Consider the following 11,726-nt stretch of genomic DNA (forward strand, 5'->3'; position numbering starts at 1 on the left):
AAGATAGTTTGTTTACATGCTTTTCAGCTGCCTGTAATGTTTTTAGTTAAGTCACTTTGGACTTAATTAAATTTAAATTACTTCTGCTTATCAGACTGAATGGAAGTGCTTAATACTGATGTTTTACTATACTGTACTATAAAAAAAGAGTTTTATCAATCCTAAATAAGCACAAGGACAGAGGCTATCGATGCTAATGCATAATTTTGGCATTTCGTGATTTTGCAAGCTGATTTGCAAGGCACTGTGGGAACCAAAATTCCATTGAAGAAAACACTCTTTTACTATTTCAATTACAAAGCAATGCAAAAATTCAGCATGTACTTAGTATGTCCTTGGCTAAAAAAGGACATACCTTTTCTCCTGACCTGGTAACCTGGGATCTATCAACATCATTCTGCCTATGATATAAAACAGTGCTCCCACTGGCAAACCAAAAATTCTATGAAATACTGGAGCTATTTTTTCTAAAATACCTCTAATTAGAGGAAAACATAATGAAGAAGTCTGAGACCTCTATCATTTCAATAACCTGGTTTGAAATATGAACTCAGAAGTACTTATATCAGTAAAAGAAAAAATACAGCATGACAGCGGAACGAATAGTAAGTGGGGTGCACACACTGTTTTTGATGACAAAGTATGTGTAAAGATCAATTCCATTTCCACTGCGTGTAAACCTTTGATCAACAAGCTCATCCCATCAAAGGACAACTGGATTTCTCCTGGGATTCACTGTCTTCTAAAGTGACATAGGCACTACATAGTTATGCTGTAAACCATATGCTCAAGCTGAGGATACCTATATGCTACTAGGATCTTTAAGGTTACAATTCTTCCACAATTTTGACAGAGATCTTAAACAAACTCCAAACAAAGCTAATTTGCAAGCCAAGGAGCCATAAATATTTTGATTCCTAAGACAGGAGAAATTCATCTAGATACAACATAATGTGTGCATATGTTAAAAGAAAGAACATGGAGAAATAGATTAGAGATAGATTAATTCAATATAAAGGACAAAGTTTTGAGCCTTCTAATGATTTTGTACCAAATCACAATATCTTTGCAAAGAACCCAAACAGAGACCCAATTGTTAACATTTTCTGAGAAATTCCTTAGTTCTCAATGCAATTTTAAAGACATCACAAATTATTGTGCACTTTATTCACTCTGAGTAGGAACAAATGAACACCATCACTAGACCTGTTTCCCAAGCAGATGAATGAGCAAACACTGCTGGTGACATCACTTTATGTATATAAATTTAAAATCCATTTTACTTTAATTGTCAAGCACGTGACTTTGAAACTCACTTTTTGCAAACTGTCATGACAATAAAGCTGAATTACATAAATGTAGATTGAAAGTGAACAAAAAGGGAACACACAAAAAATTCTATCATTTAAAAATATGAATGACCTTTTGAGTCTGCTTCTACCAGAAAAATTCAGTCATCTGTGTCCTCTTCAAAATCGTGACCCTAAAGTGAAACTGAGAAATTTCCAGTCAGCTATTCAAAACTTTTTGTTCTCAAAAATGGTGCTGTATTACATACATTGTAAAATGTATACATTAATGCAGCTAGTTTATAACTCCATCAGGTGTAAGGCTTTTAGCATCATTCTTCTAATGCATAAGGCACAGTGTACTTCTTCCTTACAATTTTCATTGGTAGTTTATATTCTTCAAGCACTTTTTAAGCTTGATATAACAGTACACCTCTGAAAATCCATAATAAACTTTACTGTGTCATTGCAATTGATATGCAGGCATACTGCATATAGCCAGCAGTAAATTTTTGCATCTAAAGATTTTCTCAGGCAATCTGTATATTTGTCAAAAGACATATTTAGAACTCAATCTTTTCATATTCAAGGGTATAGGCTCTATAGTATACACAATTTTATACCTATTTGGTACGTAGAAACATGAAATGCAGATTTATGGATATAGACAGAGTGTTTCACTCTAGCTATTCATGAACATAATGCACACACATCCAGAAATGAATATGCAAATCCTGGCTCCCCTGATGCAGTTGGCAGAATTTTTATTGACACTCACAAGGACTAGTTTTCACCTGTGATTACTGACCAGTAGACAATGTTTCCATTAGCTCAAATTATGAAAAGACTGAGGAGACATCTAATCCCTAAACAACTTAATATTTTGAGGAGTCCGTGTTTTCTTTCTGACTGTAAATGTGAAAAGTTCTCTTTTTATAGCTCAGTTTAAAGTCTCTGAAGCCTAGGTGTATTTGCAGCTCAGCATTCTCTTTGTTCCCAGTAAATAAAAATGTACCCATTTAGATGCTCATCAATATTCAGAATAACTTAAAAATGTAGCCAGCTTCTAATATGGCCGAAAGAGCAAGTAGTGCCCCAGACAGTAATTTCTGAGTCCTAATGTTATACACGTGTTATCCCACTGCTAGCAGAGTAACTAGCAAGTAATGCATGCATAAACCATATCATATTTGCACCAGATTATTCCTGTAGAGATGTACTCTGCTTCTTTAATCACTAAGTATGCAGTCACACACACAAAAAAAAACACCATCAGAAAAGCCTGGGTTGAATACATTCTACAGTTCTGACTTTTTGTTCTTTCATTTTCATAGAATAATGTGAGTTTAAACCAGTGATATCTGCTGCATTTTACAAACTTTTTACACTTTGGGGATATTCAAGAGATATGGACTTCTTTCTAACACTGAGTAATATTGCCCTTGGGGCAATATGCTTTCCTGTCCCTGAAATATTAGTTCTTGTGTCCCCCATTACTTCCAGCCATGATGCCCCCTGGTTATGTACTCTTTATAGTGCCAATCTTGACACAAAATTGACAGTTGACTGAAGTAAAATTTAAATGACAACATACCTTGTTCACATTCAGTGAGAATTTTTTTGCTGGATATTCCAGTTGTGTTACAGTATTACTTCAATTCTTCATTTTCTATAACTCTTCACTGATCCTTGACCCACAGAACTCTTACAGAGATGATAATTTTCACTTCTACTTTTGCAAATATTTCTGAGAGTGTGCAAACATTCAAAGACCATTACTGAAACTTTACCTAATCCAATTACATTTTCAGACCTGTAGGGGTTAATCTGACTCTGTACCGGACTTTTTGTTTGGTTGGTTTTGCTTTTGAAAGAATGTGGAACTCTCTTCCACAAATGCTGTACTAGAAATATAAGCTATAAAAAAGGCAAGAGACCATGTAACAGACAGACCTATATGTCCACTTAGTATTATAAATGCCTGCAAATAATGTCCTGGAGCCTACAAATATCCAGGTAAATGTTATGCCTCACTTTCTGTGCCTTTATTATTTGAATTAACACCAAATATAGAGATTACATTATCTATGTTTATGAGAAGAAAGAGCGACACGAACACAAAACAAACAAAAAACAAAAGCCACAAACATGCAAACAAACAAAAAAAACCCTGATTTAGTTGTATATTTTTAATTGTCATATCATTGAATATGACAATCAAATAACACTATTCAGTCATCAAGCAAAACTTGACTTCCTTACCTTCATTCCTCTGCACATCAGTGTGATAATTCAAATCCCAGTGTTGAATCCAACTAGACTCCAACTTCAAGGTCCAGTGATGCTAAAAATATTTGTTGCCTTTTGCATAGCTGAAGAGATTACTTTAGCATCAGCTGAAGTGACATCCCACAGAGTATGGTCAATATCTTCCTTCCTTTCCTGTTCCAGTTCTCCTTTCTTTTTCATTACCAGCCCTCATCAAGTAGTAAGCCTGTGCCTCAAAATCCCTTTGGAATTATGCACATTCTCTTCCCCTATGTTAGCAAATCCAGCAGATTCCCAAAGACCCAGGATCTACTGTTTCTTTCTATTCCTGTACACATCAAAGAATTGTTTTGCTACTTTTTCTCCCTCTGTGTGAAGATTCTGCAAGTTTCACACATTTAATCAGAAGAAAATGTTTCTGAAAATTGTTTTTATAGTCAGTCTTTTACTTCTTTGAGGATTTTTTATCTTCATGCAGTTATTGTAAATAGTGAGCAATTCCTCTTCTAGAGCATGTCTCTGGGAGACATACTACTACTCCACCTTACTTTCACCTCCATCTATTTCTGCTAAATGATTTTTCCACTTTGAGATATTTCCATTTTCCTTGTGCCATTACAAGACAATTGTGCATATGATGACTGATGCAATTTCTCTAATTTAGACAAAGGAGCTTTGATCATCATTCCAAATACATCCAACTGTTGGATGTACAGAACTCCAAATTTTATTTAACAGCATAGAACAATCATCTCCACAGGGCTGATCTATTCAAAATCTACTTTCCTTGAACCTACATTAGCATTTCATTAAGCACTGGAAAAGAGCCTTTTCTGCTATTTCCTTTGTGCATTTAATATTAACATAAAAGAAACTGCTAAGTAGTGACATGTACTTAAGGTAAAGGGAGTACTTGATATTTATTTTTATTCTTTTGGAGGTTTTAATTCTGCCTCTGTCATGGATTTTTTTACCAAGGGATCTTAAAAGATGACTTAACCAGGAAAATAATCTAGTTGAAAAGATTTTTTATCAGCATGTCTAAATTTAAGAGACTTCAAACATAAATTCTAATTAACATATCTAAAGTGATTGTGGCCGATTTCAAATGTTCAGATTAATTTCCCTGTAGGGTAAATACCCAGTACTATAGAAATTCAGAAAAGTTTTCCAAGCTCAGAGAGATATTCTGGTCACTTCAGTGAAGATGTATTGTCTTAAAAGGACAGAGACAAATTAATTAAATTTTCAATTTCAGAGCTACATCCAAGTATAAAACCTCCCCAAAAAAATTGAGATATTGAACTAAAAACTTTGCTGTTGATCTGTGTTTAACACCTATTATAAGTTCCTACCCTACAACATTCTATCTATCTTGTGAAGTTAATTTTACTCATAACCAAGTAGCACATGCAAACTTCAGCAAACCACAAAGCCCAGAACTCCAGGGACACTGCAACTGCATAAGCCAAGCCAAGGAGAGCGCAGCACTGCCCCAACATTCCTCTCCCCACATGCCTGGCACCACTCACGTGCTTGGCACCTCAGCAAAAGGCAGCTTTTACTGCTCTGCTTAGGGTTAGGCTTGTGCTCCAGGGCAGGCTTCAGAAAACCACAAAGCCTAGACATCGTGGGACAAGGCAACTACAAAAGGCGTGCAAAGAAGAGCACTTCATGTCATCTCATTACATTTCAGTACAATCCTTTCATTTCAGAATTTTCCTTTATTTATTTCCTTAGAATTTCATTTCATAAGAAGTCCACCCAAGTCAGTTTGTTTTGCTTTGTTCTCTGACTTGGGGATTTTATTTCCTTTCATGAAAGGAAATTCTTCATTTCATGAAAGGAAATGAAATCTTGCAATTTCAATGAGGATCAATTTGGCAAGGTCTGGTCCATTTCCCTGCACTTCATGTTACCACATGCCATTTTGTTGTTGGCCCTTTGGTGGAGAACTTTTTTATTTTCTTGAGGTATTTAGTTTCATCAAATTCTACTGTCTTTTTTTTTTTTTTTTTTTTTTTACTTTGTTCCCTGATTTGGGGATGTCAGCAAAGTTCATTTTGTTACGTTTCAGTCCTTTTCAGTCCAGTGCACCTCATTTAATCACAATCCATTTGGTTGTAGTCACTTAATTTCAAATTTTTTTTAATTGCATTTTCTTTTATCATCTCTCCCTTACAGAGTGATTGTGAAACTTGCTCTTATATTTTCAATATTTCGTTTTGTTTCATGAAAAAAATTCTTCTTGGCACTGTCCCAACCTTGCTCACGCCTCATCTTGCTACCTGACGCCAGCATCGGCCCAAAGCTGGTTTTAGAGCTCCACCTAGGGTTAGGATTAGGGCTCAGGAAACCACAAAGCCCAGTGCTCCAGCGATACTGCAATTGCAAAAGGCATGCCAACGGGAACATGGCACTGCCCCAACATTGCTCCCTCTTCATCTTTCTGCTTGGCACCAGCCTCGGATGAATGATCTACTTACTGCACCGCCTAGGGTTAGGGTTACACTTAGGGTTAGGGTTCAGAAAACCACAAAGCCCAGAGCTCCAGGGACGCTGCAACCACAATAAAGCATGCCAAGAGGAGCACAGCGCTGTCTTAACCTTGCTACCTCCGTGTCTTTCCGCTAGGTACCAGCCTCAGCTGAATGCTCTGTTTTTAGAGCTCCACCTAGAGTTAGGGTTTAGAAAACCACAAAATCCAGAGCTCCAGGGACGCTGCAACTGCAAAAAGAGTAACAAGGGGAGTGCTGCACTGCCCCAGCATTGCTCCCTCCACACCTTGCATCGTGGCACTACCCATGCGCTGGGCACCTCAGATTTAGGCACAACAATGTCGGGGCCTTTCTGGGATCACCTTTCCATGTCTTTTTCAGCCCCATTGTTCCTGGAGGTCTAGGCGCTTCTACTCTCTCAGTGCTAACCCTAATGGCAGCTTGGTGCTATGGCAGAGGTCCTTATTGCCATAGGTGGCACAGATTGAAAAGTGAGGAGCTGGCAATGTCACCACCCCACCCCTACTATGAGGAAAATTCTTTGTTACATGAAAGGAAATGAAATCTCAATATATTAATTAGTATCATTTCATTAAATTTTGATTCGTTTTGTGGCACTTCATTTCATTCATTTCCATTCCAGTGATTTGACTTTTAAGTATTTTCTTATTTTCATTTTAAATTTATTTCATTATCTTTCCTCTTCTGTCTTTTCATTTAACTCCTCTACTTGTTTCCTCATTCTATTTCCCTTCATGAAACAAATTTCATAAAAAGAAACAAAATCTCAATATTTCACTAAGTACCATTTCACCCTGTTTCCGTCCATTTCTCTGCACTTAGTTTCATTCCATTTCACTTCTGCCACTTCATGCCAGAATTTTCTTTTTTTTTTCCATTTCATTTAATTTCATTATATTTCCTTTCCTGTCTTTTTCTTTAACTTCATTCCTTGATTATTAGCTATACTAATTAAATAATAACCATATTATTTTATTTTCCTCACCTTCAGAAGATTGCTGCATTATAATAATTTATCATAGGGGAAGGCTTAAGAGAAAATTCTATTTCACAACTCTGTATTTTTACTGTGATTTTTCATTTTCTGAATAGCTGCATACCGATGAAAAGGGAAGATGTACTTTTAAAAGTGATAAAATTAACTATTCAGATTTCTCCAAATCTAATCCTTTTTTTCTCCTTGCAAGAATTACTGGCCAATTTCTCTCCACATTTTCAAGTCTTTTCCACTACATCAGAAATATCATTTTCAGCAATTAAAAAATGCCTGCAAGCAATTGAGTTACAAACCATCTCTACAGTAGTCAAAAAACATCGAGTATGCTTCTTCTTCTAAGTTCAGAATAAATATAATCTTCAGTTTATTGTCAATTAGTCCAGACCCCATAGTTATGTGAAATCCAGTGGCATGACTTTAAAAATCTTTTCCAACCTAAGCCATTCTCAGGTTCCCAGAATACTCACCTCACTGCTGGCATTCACCTTTATTAAGATGTAAGACTTTACTTAAAATGAAGGAAAAATCAGACTAAACTAAAAACCACATGCCATGAAAATCTAGGTAGCTATTTTTTAAAGGAAATAAGTATTCTATATCACAAAATCAATTTTAATTGGATACTTATGCTTCAGCTGTTCTCAAAACACTGAGTCTAAAATGATAAGTAATATCAGAAATAGAGGCAAAACCTTGTTATAGACAAATGGACAATAATATTATGACATTATCTGTTTCTCATATCCATATTAAATTCCTACACATACTTTTGTAGTTGAATTCTGGTTTATTACTTCTCACCTATTTCAGTGAGTTTATTTAAATGCAGATTTATCTCTCAAGTCATTTTGCTGCTGTAGGCACTCACCTAGCTCAAAATACTTACATTAGGTAACCACAATTTTACAGAAATGTCTCTAGTAACTGTTGGAGGTGGAATAGGGAAGATTAGTTTTCATACATTACTCTGTGTACTGCAATAATGTTCTTAAATTGATCCTAACTTAAAACAATATTAAATAGAATAATTTCAAGTCTATATGAAAATAACATTAAAGTGCAACTGAAAGCAGCTTTTAAATGTCTTTTGGGTTTTTTTCTTTAAATTCCTGTGATTACCAAAAATATATTAGACCTGTGATAGGCTTTTTTAAAGAGCTTTAAAAGCCCATTAACCTAAAACTATTACAAGAAGCAGATATTTCTGAATGTAACCTAATTAGGTTGTATTTTTCTAGGACAAGCTCAGCTTTCTTCCTTATGATCAAATTATTAGCAGGTGTTAGTTGCCTCAGGAAACTGCTTCTTAGTGACCCTCTCCTTAAACCCACCATCTATAGAGAAGCATATTTACTTACAGAATAACAGAATTTTTACCCAGGGCAAGGAAATCTGTAGAGAAAAATTTTGCAATCACCTTTGACTAGAAAAAAAAATAAAATAATGTTTTGCAATTTTTAATGTCATTTAAGTTCACAAAATCCCAGGAAGGATGTAAATTTGCAGCAACATAGCAAAACATAAAGTAAGAATTCCTAGTTCAAAATTGTGCTTGTTTCATAAATAATGAATGGTGTTTGTCACCATAATCAGAACCCTGATCAATTCTATTTTAATGCTAAGCTGAAATCAAAACCTCCTCAGGCAGCTGAGTCAAATCATTACTCCAATGCAAAAAGCTCAGCCAAGGCATAGAGGACATGAATGCCCCTTTTCATATCTTGAAGGTCTCCTTGCATTGGAGACCATATCTTATTTATTACAAAATTCTTATCTGCCAGGCTTTGCTCTTCCCATAAACTCAGATAAGACCAAAGTAAGAAAATCAACTACCTGGATTGACTCAACCCCTTCAGCACTGAAATAAGCAACATGAATATGCCTACTTACTGAGGATGCCTGCATGCTGGCATATATTCTCCTCCACTTCCACAGCAACCATGGAGAATAGGAAATGCCGTTTCTTCAAACAGCATACACTCTGCATACACTTCCACTTCCTGCTTCTGCTGGCAAGCAAACAGCTTCAAAAATCCATGGTCAGGGATGGACTATACGGCTGCACAGGACCATGTACACACTAAAAAGATCACAGAACCACAGAATATACCAAGTTGGAATGGACTCACAAGGATCATCAAGCCCAACTCCTGGCCCTGCACATGACCTTCCCCAAGAGTAACACCACGTGCCCTGAGAGTGTTGTCCAAATGAAAATGCATAGGTGAGAAGTCCCAAACTGCACAAAGTATACTAGCAACAGCACAGGACTCCTTTGCTTTTTTTGCCCCAGGGTATTGCCAATTTCAAAAGCTCACGGCCAGATAACGTTGCTGTAAGTATTCCCCCAGTTTAGCAAAGTGAAATTCCCATTAGGAGGATACGGAGCAGCTTGGATATTGGGCAACTTGACTATGCTGCAAGTCTGCATGTCACAATTCTTGTCAAAGTAGAAGAGGACATAAGGCAGCTGCTAACCAATCTAGGCTGATACAGCACAGTGTACCAACCCCTTCATAACTGCAGCTATCCCAGGAAATAATCATCCCAATAGAAGGAACGCCCCTGTTTAGCCCTCAGAACAGTTTACACATTACAAGATGCCATATCTGTAATGTTTCTGCTGGAGAACAAAACTATCCACTACTAAACTCTCTAGTCAATTAAGCCCTGCACAAATTGAGCATATGACAACATTTTGGCACACTTCAGAATTATGCGTAAAACTCCATGCAATGTCATTTAAAACTGCTACTACCAAGCTTCATCTCCAAAGTTCCTCAAATTGTTCAAAATTCATATATAATTTGGCATACTATGTAGGCAGAGGCACATGCATGAAGGGAAAATCTAACAGCATATTGTACCATCAAATATAGAGCATAATAAACTTTGTCAGCAACAATCATAGATGATCTTAGCACCTACACAGTTTTACAGCTCCATAAGCCTAAAATTAGAGAAATTACATTTTTTCCCACAAAGTATATTTGGAATTAACAACAATCCATGTTATTTCTGCTATTTTCTTAATGTAAAGAGATATAAGATGTAACTAGTAATATCAACACAATCTGTTTGACAAATCTGTTTTCCCAGAAAAACAAACAAAAAACGCACAAAGATACACAGTCACAAATACAGCAAAATTTCAATAAAAAGACACGTATGCTTACACTCTTCAGTGAAGACATCTGGTGACATAAATCTGATTACAAATTTGATTTTCTGAAAGCAATACTTGCCCTAATATATGAATCTTCCATGGAGACAAATAGAGGTGTCTAAGAGCAAGTAACCTACTAGTATCACCAAGCCCTGTTCAGCCTCCTGCTCACCTATATCTATCAACAGAACCATTCAAGTTGTGGCTGATTAAACTACCTTTGCTGTACCACAGATTTACTCTAAAGTAACTACAAATAATGACCTAATATAAGCAAAGCAACTACATATGTATAGCAAGCCTTCATCTTTTACCTACACCATATAATCTGCATAGCTGGCTGTTCAACAGGCACCCAGTTCTGTGTGAATCTGTGTGCAGTGCTACCCTCTAAACATTCCTCTTCCACATCCTCTTCGTTCCTTCAGTCTGCTGCTTCTTCAAGATCCCTTCCAAACCCAACCATCACATTCTATGATACTATGAATCACACTGTATCTCTATACACATGGAATTCAATGAACCCAGGTAAAACATGCTGGTTTAGTGGAACAAAACTTATAAAATTAAAGTGGAAAATGAAGCTTAATGTTAACAACTGGAGTAGCAGGACTAAGTCCATAATAAAATGAAAGCCCACAGAATGAAGATATTATCTCTTGCATGATTGTGTGTCTTAGCTGTTTGATCATGGTTCCTAACAAATGTGATTATCAGCTGCCAGAATGATAAGCATTTTGTCATTTCTGCATCAGTCCACTAAGCACTAGTGCTAGAAGCAGTAAAATTAGGAAGATGCAATAAAATGAAATTGACTTAACAGAATAAATGGTTACCAGAATTACTGAACCTAGTGCTCAACATACAAAATAACTACCACAGAGTACTCTGTAATGCACTTTCTTTTTTTAGCTAGCTACAATTCTTTCTCCATACTAAAAAATATTCTGAATTAGGGACATAATTTCTCAATTTCTCACTTCAGCCTAGGATTTTTGCCTCTAATCACTGTGACTACCAGTAATGAAGATGGCCAAATATAAATATTTACAGGACAAAAGGTAGTGTTCCTACCTTGTAATTGGTAGGATGCTGTACAAAACAGGAGGGGAAAAAAAACCCAAGAAATTTTAATGCCCATGGAATTATTAAGGCTGAATACTTTCACAATCTTTTGGTATATTTCCAGGATGATAATCTGAATGGGGAACTCAACAGCCATCTCTGCCAGTACTTCAGAAAAGAAACTAGACAGGCTTATTATACACCTACACAATGGTTTAGAGACAGTTAAAGATTTCATGAAGGCCCAAGATATTGTTCTCCACTACCATGATTTCAAATTTTTTTTTTTTTTAATGCAAGAAAATGTTCATCAGTATCAAGGTCAAAACTCCAGACTCTCCCAGAAGCAGTAGTCTATTCCAGGCCTACTATCATCTCATCAGGTATCTTAATTTTTAATATATTTCAGACAAAACCTTTCA

Source organism: Ammospiza caudacuta, chromosome 4, assembly GCF_027887145.1.
Source record: "Ammospiza caudacuta isolate bAmmCau1 chromosome 4, bAmmCau1.pri, whole genome shotgun sequence".
In the NCBI taxonomy this organism is placed as follows: Eukaryota; Metazoa; Chordata; class Aves; order Passeriformes; family Passerellidae; genus Ammospiza; species Ammospiza caudacuta.